Source organism: Tachypleus tridentatus, chromosome 10 (genome assembly GCF_004210375.1).
Source record: "Tachypleus tridentatus isolate NWPU-2018 chromosome 10, ASM421037v1, whole genome shotgun sequence".
In the NCBI taxonomy this organism is placed as follows: Eukaryota; Metazoa; Arthropoda; class Merostomata; order Xiphosura; family Limulidae; genus Tachypleus; species Tachypleus tridentatus.
In genome coordinates, this window is record NC_134834.1 from 165,774,706 (window position 1) to 165,794,365 (window position 19,660).

The 19,660-nt window shown below is 32.9% G+C and overlaps 1 pseudogene across 1 annotated transcript in view; it reads right to left on the minus strand.

Moving 5' to 3' along the window:
- Positions 1–19,660, minus strand: part of LOC143230851 (potassium channel subfamily T member 2-like) — a 90,572-nt pseudogene that overhangs the window by 56,404 nt on the left and 14,508 nt on the right. The window contains exons 3-9 of the transcript XR_013016649.1: positions 18,825–18,904; positions 14,530–14,629; positions 7,852–7,932; positions 7,545–7,593; positions 5,494–5,553; positions 4,677–4,751; positions 2,036–2,119 (exon numbers count right to left, since the gene is read on the minus strand). The product of XR_013016649.1 is annotated as a potassium channel subfamily T member 2-like (transcript). The remainder of the gene's footprint in view (positions 1–2,035; positions 2,120–4,676; positions 4,752–5,493; positions 5,554–7,544; positions 7,594–7,851; positions 7,933–14,529; positions 14,630–18,824; positions 18,905–19,660) is intronic.

The following is a 19,660-nucleotide window of genomic DNA, read 5'->3' on the forward strand; positions in this document are numbered from 1 at the left end:
TAGCTGTCAGCTAAATTCAGTTCGTATCTAACTTACGATACTTTGAGTTCTCTTTTAGGTTGTTAAAATTCAGTTCATTAAAACAAGCTGTTAGTTTCCCTTCTTCCGTCTAGTTTAAAATTAAATGATATTTCTCTTTAAACAGTTTCATAATTATATTCTCATTAATAAATACGATTTCGTGGTTAGTTGAAATACGTACTGTTACAAAGAGTGAACGTGATCTGTCGTTAATTTAAGCTTTTCTGATTTACCTGCCCTACGTTTTGAGAGATTTAAATATATTCCCTTATCGCCTCTTACAGATAAAAATGTAGCATGAACCTTACCAACAGCAAATCTGAGAAGGATGCATAGTATTTTATATTCAATATGTATGTTGGTCTCATATAAAACAAATTTATATCATATACTTTTCCAATTTCTCTTTGATAAGAAAGCATCCATATTTGGTAACTAGGTACAGCATTGATATAAGAAAAATTAACTGGACCTCATAACAACAATTGTTATGTCCCGTATACTGAATCTTGTTTGCAAACCCTGAATAGGGTGCTTTTAGTAAAGTTGTCTATCATTTAGCTGTCGTCATGGAAGTAACAGATATAAGCTGAATTATGTACAAACGTTCACTTTTTATGTAAATTTGCTAAACTCCTGCAAACAGAATAGATTTCCTCCACCTACGTTAAGTGGTTCTTACATAAGCCTCCAATCAAGAAATAGATGTTGTGCATAACCGGTGAACTAACACAATTGTTATAAGCGTCCCTTCAGTGATAACGTAAAATGCGCATTTCACTTCTCTCGGAATGTTCACTATGTTCCCTTTTAACATTCTTGATAATTTAGTTTCTTTACTTGTTAAAACACGTCTTTCGTTTACGACACTGGCAGGTCATTCGCTTTTTTTAGTGTATCTAAAGCTAACTTAATGTATGAAGTTTAGTATTTGTATTAACACACAAAGATGCTTCAAGAATAATATCTCGAGAACAAAGTATGTCGTAACTAAGAACGTGCCAAAGTCTGATAGAAGTTTAGTAATGGTTAGGAGTTCACTAGTCATTTATTTCACGTGCATGTTTGGATTGGTTCGGTTTACATTTCGCATAAAGCTACACGAGAGCTATCTGCGCTAGTCGTCCCTAATTTAGCAATATAAGACGAGAGAGAAGGTAGATAGTCATTACCAACTACAGCCAACTCTTGGGCTTCTCTTTTACCAACGAATAGTTGGATTGACCGTCAGATTATAACGCTCCTATGGCTAAAAGGGGCGAGCATGTTTGGCGTGACGGGGATTCGAACCCGCAACCCTCGGATTACGAGTCGAGTGCCTTAACCACGTGGTCATGCCGGGCCAATGCATGTTTGGAAGAACCCTTTCATTCAGGCTTAAAACTGTAGGAAACTTTATTACGTGTGTTTGTATTCGGTTATAAGCAACGGTTATGAAATTCTCAGTTCTAAAAATTTTTAACTTTGTGTGTAACTAAAAACATTCATCGAGATAGAGTTTTTTTTTCTGGCGGAATAAAAAATTGAAAACATGTTGATACTTTAAACTGAAAGTAGAAATAAACTGATTTGAATTTTTACAAGGCCATTAGCGTAGCAATAAACGGATTTGAGTATTATAAAAGCCTATTAGTGTAGCTCAAGGATTCGGTCCAAATCAAATGTCTTCCAATATAGCAGTGAAGTGAAAACCGAGGATTTCAGTTCTGAAGATGCGACTAAAGTACCTGCTGAATAGAGGATTCTGATTTCATTTCATCTTATCTTTTACTTCATCCAGTTAAATATTTAAGTTAAATATTTTAATTTAGAGGACGGACAGTCTCTTTCACTTCTACTCGTTTGCCTAATAATCCAGAATTAAATGTTTCTTTCACAACATTCAGTAACTTCTAGTTATTACTGAAAAATAGATAAAGTACATTATTCCTGGATGTGTAAAAGAAAACATTCTAGCTGACTAGAGTGATACGGTAAGATGATAGGTGATAACTATTTCTTGTGGCGTACTTACAAACATGTTCTCCAGAGCGTATTTAGCTAGCCAGCAGTTGAGGAAAACTGGAATGAAGAGGTTACGGAGAGGAGGCCAAAAAATCTGCAAAATATGTCGCAATAAATCAGGTCACATTTTTGTACAAATACTTTTGTCTTTGTTTCACTTTAAAATGTTTAAACAATAATAAGTCTTTTGACTGAGAATGAATTAGTTGATGGAAGCACTAAAAGTTGGTTTGACTGTAAAATACAGTCGTTCTAAGATAATGTATTTACGGTAATTTATTTGACGAAACCTTTCTTGCACATTTCAAACTATGAGAAGCTTTGTCGTGCTGTGTTTATTTATTAATGTAGTTATGTATTTGGAAAAATTACAAGTGTATAGTTTTTGAACATCCAGCGAAAAGTGTTGATTTGTTTGTTCTTAAGCACAAAGCTACATAATGTGTTATCTGTAATTTGCTCATCAGGGTATCAAAACCCAATTTTAAACGTTATAAACCTTAAGATTCACTGGTAAACCACCTGGTGGCACAAAAAGTGAATCAACACACCCGCATATATATATATATAGATAGATAGATAGATAAATATCGTCATGCTTTCCTGGAAATCAATATGAAATTTGAATAATAACTACTTTTTATAATAGTAATATATAGAATACGTCTCTACGTTAGTGTATTTTCAAATAACTTTGTGATAAAATACTTTTAAATTTAGCTTGAATTAAGAATATAGAGATCTTGTTATAATTTTTAGACATAAATGTCTCTAACATCACTGTGAAATATGCTAAAAGTTATACAATAGAAATGGTTGCGTTCGTTTGAAAATAAACAGGTCAAACACACTTTGTAAAATAAAAGGTAATAAAAGCGAGTTTGTTTGTTTATTGTTAAGATCAGAGATACACACAGGGCTCTCTGTACTGTACGTTCCGCAATGTGGAAACCCGACTTTAGTGTTATGTACCTTCACACTCATTGTTGGTATCTACCAGAGACAATAAATGTAAATGTATTATAAAAGTGGCACTGGACAAATTACTTAAGTATAGATATATAAAGTTCCATCTAAAGTCGGGTTCACAAAAGCTGAAACACCTGGAAAGTATAGTGTTTATCTGAATACGATGCGACCTGTTAAGAGACATGAAAGTTTATTGTTTCAAAGTTACAATTTATATTTTATTACATTAACAACAAGATTTAGGTACATTTGGTAAATATAGATTATTCTGTATCACACAACGCGGTCCAGTTTATTTACAGCCTTAACTTAAAAAGTGTGAAACATGAAATTATTTGAAAAATACATTGTATAATACTGGAAATTCTCAACCCTCTCAACTTTTGTTTTACCAAATAAAAAATGAATTTCGATAGTTTCAAGCAAATGGTGATGTTTTGTAAACATTCTAAAACAAAGATTTTGAAACTGGCACGAAAGCCAAGTGGAGCTTAATAAATACAAAAATTATGAAGTTTGTGTTAAGCTCGATTTTAGCTTCCCGAGTATATACAGGGTGTTCGAAAAGTCACTGTGCAGTTTTGAAAGCAGCGATAACAGCATTCATTCAGTCTATTTCAAGCCAGTAACTGATAGCGATGTTTAGAAACAAAATAAGAAGGATCCAAGCTTATATTGATACCAACTGGGGTCACTTTCAACATTGTTTATAATTGTCATTCATATTTATTCTACATTCAGCATTCTATTCTATTCTACTCTATTCTATTCAGAATATTCTATATTCTGTATTCTATATTAAAACATGCCTATTAATAAATATATAAGTGCACAGTGACTTTCTGAACACAATATTCTCTTCACTTCTAGACTCGCCAGCTTGTTCTTCCCTCTAAACTGACAAAATTCACACTAGATATTTTCAGTTACAGCAAAAAAAAAGTCACACATTTTTTATTAATATGTAACTGTTAAAAACACACATTTGTGGTACTGAATTCCTCCATTTGTTTTAATTAAGCCCGGGTTTGTTTTTCAAAAACGTTTTTTAAAAAAAGTGGTATAAAACCTGAAAAGTTTGAGAAATACGGTTCTGAAATAATTCATAAAAGAATAAAATAAAAGGTTAATCACGTATATAAAGCTTTTTACAGAAAATAACGGATAAATTATTGAAAACAAACAAATTGACGAAATTCAAACGTATTTTTGTTTCTCTAACAAGAAACATTTGAGAATTATTAACATAGACTACAATGCTTTTCGGTATTTCTAATTGTTTACTGTAAGTATTAATTTGGAATAATTATTTGTCAAAGTAACGAGTTCTTATCAAGAGTGCTTTGTAAAGTTTTAACATTCAGATCACCTTGTACCAGCACCGCACTAAAACTATGGAAATGGTGTACTGTTAATTTAGTTTTCTCTAAATTACAAAGCTTCTGCTCTATCCCAGAAGATAAAGTTTAACAAGTATGCTCTCGTTAGTTATAACCGTTAAACTTACAGAACGTTGACATAGGTTTGACTGGAGAGACTGGAAATTGAGTGAGACAGACGTTTTGTTTTCATTAACGACGGTAAACGTAATTCGGTTCAAAAATAATTCTGAAACCTCGAAGTTTTCATTGATTTATTTTATATTTCTGCCTAACAGTAACACTAAACAAAATACTACTTACCGTAATTATGAACGGTACATTATTTACCAGTTCCAAAATAAGAGTAAAAGACATCAGTTGTTGCCAGATGTTTCCCTGTAACAGTAAAAACAGTAAACATTTTCAACTGTTTTTATCAGTCATTAAAAAAAGTAGTAGAGATGTTTCGAGTTTCCTCTCAACTCAGTTAGAGTAGAAAAACATGAAACGAACATAATATTGACCCAAGTACATTATAGCAAAACTATCTGGTTAGGTGAAAGTAAGAAACCTCAATGTCCTGCGTGAACTGGTTCATTTACATGTAACCAAGATCTTTCATGATTTAACAATTTTTGACTTACCAGTATATTACTTTTAACATAGTAGTAACAAAAATCATATATATAAAAGTATATCATAACCGCAGAGATACTTTTTGCCGAAATCATTAGACAACATTTTCCAATACTTATAACCGTTCTCTATCCAGGGACAATATATCATAACAGCCAAAGCAATAGTGATTTAGTGTTGTAGGTATTCCAAAGTATTGGCGTCCTAACGATAAATCTTAGGGGAATGTTTATTTAGAGTATACATAAGGTTGTCACTTCACTGTGTAACCTTCGTGATTTGTACAATGGCGCACAATTTATTTTTCTTTTCTTTCAAAAGTATGCGAGAATTAGCTACGAACATATAGTTTAACACTATGCAAAGCTACTTAGTTATACCAATGTAGTTTGAAAGGATAACAATATGAAAATATTTATTGTTAAGTTTCTTATTTCAGATTTCTGAAAGCACCGTAATAGTTGAATGTATTTTTATTCAAAGTGAAGTTCATAAAACTCACCTTATATCCTAAATAAGCAAGGAGTAAGGCCTCTGATAAGCATATCACGGAAAGGGCGACCTATAAGGAAGTACATGAGCTAGAGGGTGTAATGTTAGAAACAGGAACAACACTGGATACGAAACGTAAGGAAAAAATTAACAATTCAAGCTACTATAACATGAAATTAAGAATCTGTCACAAGCATTGGTTGGGTCAAAAATAATTATTATTACTTAAACTATGATTATTTACTCGTAAATCAATATACGACTGAATCATTAAAAACTGACATAGAACAAATAGGTTTCAAAAAACAAAACATTAGTGAACAGGTTTCTTGGGTTAGGTAAGTGTTTAGTATATGGTGTATTTTGTTTGTGTTTAGTATATGGTGTATTTTGTTTGTGTTTAGTATATGGTGTATTTTGTTTGTGTTTAGTATATGATGTATTTTGTTTGTGTTTAGTATATGATGTATTTTGTTTGTGTTTAGTATATGATGTATTTTGTTTGTGTTTAGTATATGATGTATTTTGTTTGTGTTTAGTATATGATGTATCTATATTGATTCTATATTCTTCGTTCCACATCAGTTTGAACATTTACCAGAACTAAACACACCATCATTATCATCAATGATAAATACTATATATTCACAAGAATATAACAATGTTCCTCAACCATATGAATACTATAACTGTGGTTAAGTCATGTTGTAGCAAGCGCTATGAATGAATTTTATTAACAGCGGACTACAAAGTAAAACTTGTGTTGTATGAATACTTTAAAGTAGGTTAGAGTTAGGGTTAAGTCAATACTCGTCTAAAAAGTCACATTTGGTAAAAACAGAGACATTCGGTAACGTGTATGTATTTATTAGTGTTGATACAGTCTCTGCATTTGTTGGATATAATTCTGATCAACCGGTGGACATTGTTATGTCAGACCCTGACCCCATCACTCACCAGTACAACGCCAAGTTATAGACTATGATGTTGATTTCTATTAGAATTTGACGTACACAGCATCCAAAGCGCTTCTCAAAATGTTCAGTAAGATAAGAGATAGCAAACTTCATTCCTTGTCAGTTCATGATTATTTAGGTTTCTTGCTAAAGATATCTCATTGCAATCCTGGTTATGACATTAGTCCGCATTGGCAAGAAATGTTTTGATTGCACTTGTGAAAGGTTGTCACTCTTAATTTTTCACTCAATATTAAATTCGTTTTCCTACCTTGTGATTCACGTTTTCAATACTACTTGTACATTCACTAAAACACAATACTTCTCGGTTTTCCTCGTTTTCTAAAACACAATACTACCTGTACATTCACGTTTTCCTAAAACACAATACTACCTGTACATTCACGTTTTCCTGATATTTTTTCATTCCATTGAACAGTCTCTAAAACTGTCACATTCGTAACACTTTACTGAAAACATAGCTCAGGTTTTCCAAACACTAACAGGTCTAACAGTGAGACAGTACAACTGTGCCCAGTAATATTTCTGTCATTCTTATAACCTCTATATGTGAAGTGCTGTTCGGTCAGTTGCAAAGCTGAAGAATTTGCTATCGTTGTTGTATTTCCACTTTGAATATATACTCATGTCGTCTAATCATTTCATCCCTCTAGTTCCTATCCTGAAACCTATATTGATTCAGTGGAGCAGATATTTTTAATGTTCGAACAAGAGATCGTTAACGGATAATCATAATTAAACAATAACCAAATATTAAAGTAACTGATGTAAACAGCAACTGAGCAAATAATAATGAAACCTAATTATGAAATAGAAATCACTGGCTTTTCAGGGCGGGCAACACAAACATAACGCGTGTAAACGACTTTTATTTTTTTACGAAAAGACACGTACAAATGCAATTTCGTTTTACAACTGCTTTCACATATGCTTCTCAAAACTGTTCTAAAACCTTGGCCTTACATTTGCTAATTTATTTGACACAAACACTACCCTAAAGATACGCAAATATATAGAAAATCAAAGGATGGTAAAATTATCAAACCCCAATAGCAGGAGTAAATTACTTAAAGTGCTGCATTACCTGAATGCCCCACAATGTCAGCGGACGGTCTACCCATAAAATGGCCACCCTGTAAGTAAATAAATTTATAATTGCTATGTGGCTACTGAGTTAAACATGTCGTGTGAAAAAAACAACAATATTAAAACTGAAAATATTTTATAAACCTTTCCATTTTTTCACTAGTACCATCTGAATATCCGTTAGCATAAAACAGCAAACATATCACATACGAATGTATAAATAGTAATTTAACCCAGCTGGTCTATTGAGATTCGATATTGACAAAGACAAAAGAGAGTTAAATATTGACATTGAAAAGACCTACCAGTTGATATGTCCGTTTGGTCTAGTATTGAAGTCATGGGATTCTTCTCCACTGGTGATGTTAGATATTGGACATCCATAGCTTGATGTGTAATACAAAAATGAGGCGTGAAGTATGTTATACACATTGAGACGAACGAGTTAACTTTAAATCCTCATTATTAATATTATTTATTCATGAAAAACATTTTCATCTTGAATGTTAGTCCTATATACTGGAATGTCTTTGTTTGTAATTAAGCACAAAAATACCCAAAAACTACCTTAACGCCGCCCCCACAGGTATCGAAACCCAGTTTCTGGCGTTGTACGTTCACGGACATAACGCTCTGCCACTGGGGGGTTGGGGTTACTGGAATGTGAAAACCTGTTTATATTTGTTTGATTTCTTTTGAATTTCGCTCAAAGCTACACGAGGACTAACTGCGTTAGCCATTTTTGTTTTAGCAGTGTAAGACTAAAGGGAAGACAGCTAGTCATCACCACCCACCGCCTACTTCTGAACTATCCAATCCCCTTAATCGATTTAAAGTAGTTGTGTGAGAAGCTGGTTGCCTTTTCTTTCATTTATGTCTAAATCTTGGTGTCTCTAATCGAATGTTTGACCTAAGTATCGTATAGATTGCCTTCTACGCCTAATCACTGGAATCTCTAACTGATTGTTTAACATAGATAACGCATAAACTGCATTTCAGATTGAGCATACCAAGTGTCGTTTCCAACATCCAACAATAATATAACTAATCAATAAAGAACGAACTGTCCAACAATGACATAACTGATCAGTAAAGAACGAAACGTCCAACAATAATATATATATATGTAAAAACGGCTCGTTTTGGTTGAGAAAATATTTTACGTAGAGGAGCGAAGAAGGTCGAAACGTTGTTCGCTCCTCTACGTAAAATATTTTTTCAACCCAAAGAGCCGTTTTTACATATATATTTTCTCTACAAGTTGATTTTCTCGACATCACAACAATAATATAACTGATCAATAAAGAACGAAACGCCCAACAATAATATAATTGATCAATAAAGAACGAAATGTCTAACAATGATATAACTGATCAGTAAAGAACGAAACGTCCAGCAATAATATATATGATCAATAAAGAACGAAATGTCTAACAATGACATAACTGATCAATAAAGAACGAAAGTCCAACAATAATATATATATGTAAAAACGGCTCGTTTGGGTTGAAAAATATTTTACGTAGAAAAGCGAACAACGTTTATCTACAAGTTGGTTTTCTCGACGTCACAACAATAATATAACTGATCAATAAAGAACGAAACGTCCAACAATAATATAATTGATCAATAAAGAACGAAATGTCTAACAATGACATAATTGTTTCAATATGTATTGCAAAATTAAATATTTATATTAAGGTAATTCGGTATTTCAACAATAATATAGCTGATCAATAAAGGATGAAACGTCCAACAATAATATATATATGTAAATGACCGAAGAAGGTCGAAACGTTGTTCGCTCCTCTACGTAAAAGATTTTCTCAACCCAAACGAGCCGTTTTTAGATATGTATTTTTCTCTACAAGTGGGTTTTCTCGACGTCACAACAGTAATATAACTGATCAATAAAGAACAAAACGTCCAACAATAATATAACTGATCAATAAAGAACAAAACGTCCAACAATAATATAACTGATCAATAAAGAACAAAACGTCTAACAATGATATAACTGATCAGTAAAGAACGAAACGTTCAACAATAATATAGCTGATCAATAAAGAACGAAACGTCCAGCAATAATATAGCTGATCAATAAAGAACAAAATGTCCAACAATGACATAACTGATCAGTAAAGAACGAAACGTCCTAAAGATTATCTGTATTTAGTTTGTGTATAAACAACACCAAAGTGACAGTTATGTTTTTGAAATTATTTAGTGTTTATGAAGATCATAATAACTAACATGAGACATGAGAACAAACATCTTTACCTTGGAGGGAGGCTTGAGGCAATGATATAAGGATGTAATTCACACACACTGCAAATTAATTGGATGTACATTTGTAAAATGCACTGTAATATTTATAAATGTTGTATTACTATTAATAAGATAACATATTGCCAAAACTTTGTTGCGGTCTCTTAAGTTGACATATGTCTCGTCCAATGTGATAACGTAGTTTCATTTGTTGCGTGCCAACTAGCTTTCGTACAGCACTTGACAAGTGATTATGTGTTTTGAAAGGCACTTATGAACACAATTCTCGTGAAACTTTTCTAAACTAAAATCGCGTGAACTATATTACTTAGAGTTCTGAGAATTGTGTCTATTTTAACTTCCGGAGTTAATTCCTATCCATATGTTTACGTGTGATTGTGTATCCCTGATGGAGTCACGTCTTTTCTTGTTTTATCACAAGGCTTTCATAAAAGAAAGATTATTTGCTTTGAAAAACCAATATTTCTACCCTTGCATGCTTTAATGATGATTGAATAGGTTTCGCATTCGAACTTTCCATAACAGTGATTAGATACGCAAACTGTTATCGTCGGTCGTCGACAAGTCACCTTAGAAACGATTTTTGCTTTTGTTTCAATATGTATTGCAAAATTAAATATTTATATTAAGGTAATTCGGTATTTCAGATGTATTTAATACTGAGATAGGTATTTTTTACTGTATGATCGATGTTTTAAATTCCATCGTGCACAGTAAAATGTTTTCTTTATGTTTAATTAGTGGACACTGCAGTTAATATTCTAATGGGCCCCTTGAGAAAGATGGAGAAACGAAAATATGTTTGCTCGTGTATGATCGTTTACATAGCTTGTAACATAAGTAGGTAATTACATTTTGCGTAATTCTCTGTCGTGGTATACAGGTACGTCATATCTTACTTTACAGTAGAATACAGTAGCATTCAAAATGTTTCAATTTTCTTAGAGTTTTAATTTAGGCCTTAGGAGTTGCCGTTTATCATGGAATTGTTCTAGGATATATTACCTGCTGTTTCGAGTGATTGTTCCATTGCATTCAATCTCACCTAACGACTAAGAATATTTTCTGTTGTTACATAGAGCGGAATTGTTTTCGATTTCTTGTGATTCAGCTATGGAAAGAAAGTGTCATCTGACACAGTTGTTTATTCTTTCAAGACTAAAACTCTTCAGAGAAACCTTATGCACATTTCCCTGTGTTTGAGATATTGTTGATTTTGAAAACTTTAAAGAGGTAGTTCTAAATATTACCGTTGAAGATTCAGTTACATTTTATCTATTTACTTGTTTAGTTATTCTTGTTTAGTTAAGTTCTAATAATCTGTTGTACTTTTCCAAATAGAGTATTTGTTTCTAGCTTTTTTACACTTACTTCTGTCTCTTTTATTTTACCGTCAACAAAACGTTAAATTGAACTTTTAACTGTTGTAGTAACCAGGTGACTGAAAGTTTATATTATTTCAAATTTTGAAACGCCGCTCTTCGTTGAAACGTACAACTTCTAGGTATGGCACTTCATTAACAGCAAGTGGTTATTTGGCCATCAGAATAACAGAGGTTAAAGTGCAATTGCTACAAAAATTAATTTTATTTCCGTTAAAAAAGTGCTGTGTAACGCATTATCATATAAATTATTTCCAAGAAATACGCTAAAAAACTTTCTAAATGGAAATTAGCCATAACCCTTAAAACGCCTTGTAACCTTCGGATGTTCTTGGCTAATCTTTGGAAAGATTTTAAAATCCTTTACTTTGTTTATTTATCGTCTAAGTTTACGACATTGACAGGTATCTAAAGCTTTCCCCTTGCTTTTGTCTTAGTTCTGGTGAATGATACACAAGCACGTCCTTCTGTCTTCTCCATGAAAGTAGCAAAATAAATGCTGGAACAGATGTGAGTACATTTTCTAAGGTTACATAAGCAAAATAATAGTAAGAAAATTAAAGTTAAGATGGAAAACATATGTGATGATTAAGTAACCTATCTTCATTTTATGTAAAGTTACAAGGTAATAACAAGGACTAGAGTCACAATGTATAAGTAGAACGTGATGTTAAAATCTTACAAAAGCTAAAATTCATAATGAACAATGAAAAACCCTAAAGCCAACCTAAAGCAGGCTGCGAGATTAACAAGTTAAAATATGTAATGATATCAGAAACAAAATCATCATGAAGGCCTTGAGGGCATTCATATAGTGTAAAAAATAGAAAAAACAGTCAAGTTATTTAATAAAGTAAGTTAGGAATAATAAGGTTCCGTGAGAACATAGAACACAGACATGATAACGTAGTTAATTTTTAATTTTTTCTAGGAAGTTTGACTGTTGGATGTCAATAAAATTGTCCAAGTTGTCTTCTTTCTAAACGAATTTTTCAAAGAATTTTCTCACAAAACCATCAACATAATTTCACAAAGATAAAATTAAGAAACAATCTTACAAAAAAAAGACATTAATTCCATTAAAAACTAAAACAAGACAAAAACATAAAAATTCTAAAAGCAGATAAAGGTAACGCTATAGTCATAATGAACACAAATGAATACATCCAAAAAATGAAGTACATCCTATCAGGTACGAAGAAATTTAAATCAATACACACAAATCTAACAAAGACACACGAAACGCAACTAAACAAAAAACTACTAAAAATGAAAAATTCCAACACAATTTCACAAACACTTTATTCCAACCTACGTAAAACCGACTCACGCACACCACAAATATACGGCATCACCAAACCTCATAAACCAGATTGTCCATTACGACCAATAATGTACACATATGAATCGTGTAATTACAATCTTGGTAAATACATAGCACGGGCATTCTCCAAATATGTAACATTAGCCAGCTCATTCATCAAAGACTCTTAATCTCAAGTCTAATCTTAATCAACTTAATGGTCCGTTTCAATGTTATATCCCTCTTTACAGAAGTCCCAACCGCTGAAACCTGCAAGATAGCCTAAGAACTCTATATCCGAGATCCAAACCCATCAATACACATTTTGAGCAACCAATTAGCAACCCTCATAGAATTCACCACGATGAAGACAAATGTCATATTCAACAACCACAACTATATACAAACAAATGGCCTAAGCATGGGCAACCCAGTATTACCAGTTCTAGCCAATATTTTTATGACACAAGTTGAAACACAAGCAATTAACACAGCATTACATCCACCACTATACTGGTACAGATATGTAGATGACACGGTTGCGGGATTCAAATCTACAGAACACATACTTAATTTTTTCAATCACATTAACTCTATACATCCCAACATTAACTTCACATGTGAACAGGAAGAAAGCAATCAAATATCATTTCTTAACCTCAAAATTACAAGGACCGATACACAATTTAAAACAGAAATCAACCGAAAAATCACCCACACTGGACTATACATTCCTTGGGAGTCAGCACATAAAACAAACAAAAAACTCAACATACTAAGAAACCAAATAAACACAATAAACACGACCATAGAACTATGTCCACCAGATAAATTTAACGATGAATTAGACAAAATAAAACAATACTCCACAAACCGTAGAAAACATTATACGCACACACCTAGACAAAAAGTAAAATCAACCAACAAAAGTAAATATATCCCACGAAGTAAAAAATCACGAAACCATATACTGCTGCATACCATATATTCCCGACATCAGCAGAAAAATAACCAACAATTGGCAAAAACTAGTAGCAAAATATGACATTCCAGTTAATACCAAATTTATTCAAAAACCAGGCACAAAACTAAGGTCTATACTAGGTAAAAACTACACTGACAAACACCACACCAACATTATTTACAAAATACAATGTGATAACTGTCACTACTTCTATATTGGAGAAACAAGTAGAAAAATTAAAACCAGATTCAAAGAACACAAAAGTCACCTTCACAAAATATGAGATTTCAGTTTATACCAAATTTATTCAGAAACCAGGCACAAAACTAAGGTCCATACTATGTGGAAACTACACTGACAAACACAACACAAACATTATTTATAAAATGCAATGTGATAACTGCCACGACTTCTATGTTGGAGAAACCAGTAGAAAATTAAAAAACCACATTCAAAGAACACTAAAAGTCACCTTCACACGTTTTTGAACACTGAAAATCAAATTAACACAACATAATCATAGAAAACACCCAAATGCGAAATAAGGAAACAAACATTAACAAATTCAAAATTAAAGAAGCCTTACTTATACAACAACTCAAGTCCAAAATAAACCAATACAAAGAACACCTTTATACCTATATTAATAAATATAATCAAACATCTAAGCACGCCCTCTACATTTCTAGATTCAATTACACAACCCCCTTCGAACATGTGATCAGCTCTCTTTCTTTCTTTGTGAACCTGACGATGACCGAAAAGGTCGAAACGTTGTTCGCTCCTCTATATAAAAAATTTTCTCAACCCCTACCAGCTGTTTTTACATATATATTTTTCTCTACAAGTGGGTTTTCTCGTCATCACGGATTATTAGTTCGATATTCTGTTTATTCTATTCTTACTAGAGTTTCCAATACACCGGAGATGAAGACTACCGTTAATTATCCAGGTATGGTTATTCAGTCATTGAAGCTTTCGGTCAATTACATTGTTATTTATTTGTTAGTTCTGAACTGTTCATTTTCAAATGAACTGAGCTTACCACGTCGCTTTTAAAGGTCCACTGTCCAATACGACACGAATGATGTAAAGAACACAGAGCACTATTTTGATTACTAAGTTGAAGATCCGTATCCTCAAACCTGTAAAAAAGGAATAAAATAATTTACTTCCTTGATTCCCGGGGAACAATCCAGTGTAAGCTGTGAAAAAAACTAAAAGTTGTTGTACATAAGTTTTAGTTTTCGAATAAATAGTTCAAGTTGAAATTAGAAAAATCACCACGGACTAAGAAACAAGGAATGAACAAACTATATATTGAACTTTACAGAAAAATGTACCTCTAATGACGTTAATAAATTAAAGAATTTCACAGTACATTTAAAAAACTTCCTTAAATAAAGAGCGATTCTATTCCATTATGTGCTAAACAAGAGAGGTTCAAACATGAACTCTTCATAAAAACTTGTCTTGTTTGTTTGTTTTTGAATTTCACACAAAGCTACTCGAGGGCTATCTGTGCTAGCCGTCCCTAATTTAGCAGTGTAAGACTAGAGGGAAGGCAGCTAGTCATCGCCACCCATCGCCAACTCTTGGGCTACACTTTTACCAACGAATAGTTAGATTGACCGTCACTTTATAATGCCTTCACGGCTGAAAGGGCGAGCATGTTTGATGTGACGGTGATGCGAACCCGCGACCCTCAGATTACGAGTCGCACGCCTTAACACGCTTGGCCATGCCGGGCCCTAAAAAACGTGTCTTCAAAACGCCAAAATGTATTTAAAAAAACATAATTTCGAGCTTAAAACCATACTTCGTTCGTGTTGTTACATCTTTACATCAATTTGTAAAAAATTTGAGAACACAATTTATGTTGTCAATAAAGGTGAATTTTCAACAAATTTAATAATTGCCTTAGAAACTGTACTTTGGTTAGGTATAATTCCTGTGTGGTTGCCATATTTTTAGATACTTTAGTTTTTGAGTAAAAAATTAAACATAATATGCGGGTCCTCGAACTCAAGTTCCTCTTGGTCGTTCGGCTGTTTCCATGACGTTTTACAACTATGACGTAATAGTTGCCAAACACGCTTCGTTGTGCGCCGACCATTGTGTTTCTTTCAGTGCTGGTGTTTTATGTAAATCTATCGGGGTTTTTTTCTGATTACATACTTTGTGAGTCTATTTTTTGTTTTGATATCGCTACTTTATGTTTGTTTTATGATAACATGCTTTACTGCGTTGCTTATGGTTGTAACAACAGTTCGGCATCGGGCAAAAGCTTCTTTTTGTTTCCGTGCAAGGAGAAGGAACCGGCAAGGTGGCGACAGTGGGTGCGAATGGTTAATAGGAAAACCTGGACTCTTTCATACCATGCATAGCTTTGTCAAGATCACTTTGAACGTTCATGTGTTTTGTCGAACCCCACTGTTTTGAATTCCGTGGGTTTTAAGCCAGGCAGGTTGAGACTGAAAAAAATTTTGGCAGTAGACAGGATCGTTCCCACCATCTTTCCTCGTGTAGAGCTGAGGACCGATCTTAGCCTGCGCGTGAAATAATACAGACCATATTTGTTGTCATGAATTCCACTGGAGGTATGACCGACTCGCAACCGGCCTGGGCGCTATCAGTATCAATCACAGTTGCGCTACTCTCGCTCGTGGAACTGTCCTCATCACTAGAACTTGTCAATATCTGTGTCAAAAGTAACTGTTTTAGGTTCGTTCAGAGTAGGTTCAAATTGATAAGGCACTACTCGACACTGTTCAGAACACAAAGTCAAAACAGGCTCCGCCTCTGTTTCTCCGTATGCACTGGCCATGTTTATTTACATTCAACGCGCAAGCGTTGGCGGTTTGTTTGGCAACTATTACGTCACAGTACTTTTCTTAGCGGCAAACGTAAAAATTAAAACGTTCGGATTACTGCTCGGAAAGGGCTCTTTCTGCACCAAGTTTTATGTTTCAATTATTAGCACATATTTTTTATAAAAATGTGAACCTGCAAAATTAATCAGTATGAGTAGTTCTTTTGACTGCAAAGTTTTCTTTTTTTCTGTAAAATTCACCTTTAAATTACAAAATATTTGGGCTAATTTGCAATGCAAGTTGTTTCGATATAGGAACGACCGTTGAATTATGCTTATTAACGTTATTGTGTTACGATGCAACTCATCAGTAAACGTAAACTATTCTTCCTTTTATTGTGTATACACACTAATAAATATTCAGCCTAATCCACTCCCTCATAAATTACGTTCCATGATAATATTGTTAGGCATGTTCAAAGTGATTTATTTATATTTTGGGGAAGAAGTCTTTAAAGAAAGATGGTTGCTGTTCATTCTTGGTTAACACAAATCTGAGACGAACTTTCATGGGACTAACATCGACCCAGCGGTTAGCGTGATGTAAAAAAAAAAAAGCGTGTCCTGAAACTTGTGAAAAGAATAATTTATATCCGTAATGACGAGAAGCCCCCTTAAAGTAAAAATATATCTCAAGATGGCTGGTATGGCTATTGAAACTTTTATTAAATCAAAGTAGAGAACAACTTCAACCTGAAAATGACCTAAGAAGGTCGAAACGTTGTTCTCTACTTCATTTTAATAAAAGATTTAATATCTATACAGCCGTTTTCAGATACACAATATTTTACATCCTTGGTTCTCGAGAAACAATGCGTTGTACGGTATAAAAAAATCCCAACTTGAAGTACATCAGTTGGAATTCTTGGTCGAATACAGCTCCAAGTTGAAATTAAAACAATTTTCGTGGACTAACAAACAATATACAACCATATGTACGAATGGGTGCGTTTGAAATGAAGTTAAATCCTACTATTTGATTACAGAGATCTACGAATTGATGATGGGTGGTGTGAACTAACAACCTTTCCCCTAGTCTATCATTTCACAATTTGGGACAACTACCTCTTGTAGCTCTTCTCAAGTTTGACATATAATAATAATTATAAAGGTGTTGTATTTTGGTTTTTCAAAACACATCCTGATTGATTATGTTCCCCTATTATTGTATATTATGGTTTCTATGCATCTGTTGTAAAAACTCTTATTATAAGTTATTTTGGCTCTCGGTCGCACTAAACATGCTCGCCCTTTCAGCCGTGGGGGTGTTATAATGGTCTGATCAATCCCACTATTCGTTGGTAAAAGTAGCCCAATTGTTGGCGGTGGGTAGTGATGGCTAGCTGCCTTCCCTCTAGTCTTACACTGCTAAATTAGGTACGGCTAGCGAAGATAGCCCTCGAGTAGCTTTGCGCAAAATTCAAATCAAACTTTAAGTGGTACTGTCATGACTATTTTTCTTTACATATACTGTAATATTGTACTAACCTCATCTCTAACAGTTTTAATTTAGTTATTAGAATACCCTCATCTCTAACAGTTTTAATTTAGTTATCAGAATACCCTCATCTCTAACAGTTTTAATTTAGTTATTAGAATACCCTCATCTCTAACAGTTTTAATTTAGTTATTAGAATACCCTCATTTCTAACAGTTTTAATTTAGTTATTAGACTAGCCTCATCTCTAACACTTTAAATTTAGTTATTAGACTAACCTCATCTCTAACAGTTTCAATTTAGTTATTAGACTAACCTCATCTCTGACAGAGTATACAAACGGACTCTTTCTGGTATTCGTAAGCCTTTTGTTCAGATTATTTCTTTTTAAATGAGCGTAGTTAGAAAGCCAGTAAAATCGTAATAGTTTTAGGACATTCTTATTTTTGTTTGTATTGATATTTTGTGTTCTAAATAAAAACTGATTATTTTAAAACTTTTGGACGCGAAAAACCATCTTTTAAATTTTGTAAAATGTTATTACTATTAACAGCGTATATAAAATTTCATCTAAACAAATAATAAAGTAATGTTTACTTTCCGAGTTAAAACGGTCAAAATAATTTTGAAATTAATTTAAATGTATACAAATGGTTTGAGTTCACATTCTTGTAACTTTAAGATAAGATAGATGCGTTTAATTATTTTGATAAGATATATTACACACGTTCAATTATTTTGATGCGTATGTGTGTTTTTACGGCAAAGCCTCATCGAACTATCTACCGAGGGGGAATCGAACCCCTGATTTTAGCGTTGTAAATCCGTAGACTTACTGCTGTTCCAGCGGTGACTACTATGATAAGGATAGGGCACACGCTCAATTATTTTGATAAGATACGGTACATAAGTTCTATTATTTTGATAACATATGGTATGTACGTTAAATTATTTTGGTAACATACGATGCATGCGTTCAATTATTTTGATAAAAATACGGTACATACGTTCAGTTATTTTGTGCACTTACTTGAACGCTGGTTTTTTATGAAAAATAATTGCAGTTGTTCTTTCAGAGTATTTTCATTCACGTAGAACTCTACTCGAACCCTAAAATGACAATAAAAGAAAATATTATTGAAATGCGCAAAATTTCAGTTCGAAAACAAAAAGAGCAATCTAAAGGCTTCGTAACTTTTAGATAACATCAAGTTCCGTTAAAATAATGATACATAATTCATATAAAAGTCAAATTACGTTGTTTTCAATGTTTTGATCTTTAATTAATTTGTTTGTAATAATGTACTCGAACAATGATGATGTAATGTATTTAAGCACAATTTTTATAAATGCCGAAAATAGAACTAATATTTTATTTTCTACCATATTTTATTTAACAATATTCCCACGATAATTTGCAATTTTAGACACATAGTTTTTAAAATGTTTCTTATGAAACATAGTATAATATCAGAATAAAAAAGAACAAGTTCAGATGTGAAAACGTATTTGACTTTGTCAGAAACATAAGTGCGATACTTCAGAGTTAGTTCAGCATCTACACAGCACGATTTTTTTTTATTATAGTCGTTGTTACTGTTTTATTGCTAAGCTGTACTGAGGGACATTTGCTTTTTGGTCACTGCGGGACACCGAACCATATATTTTAACATTGTAATTCCATAAACTTACTGCTGACTCGCTGGAAGACTTCTATTATACTATTTATGTTCTATGCAAAAGAAAATAAGGGTAATCATTTTATAATAAACACCTGAGTTTTGTTCTCATAAGTTATTTCTTTTCATAAATTCACAAGATAAAACCATTTAGAAAAAAACAGTAAATTTGTTGTTTTTATAGTTT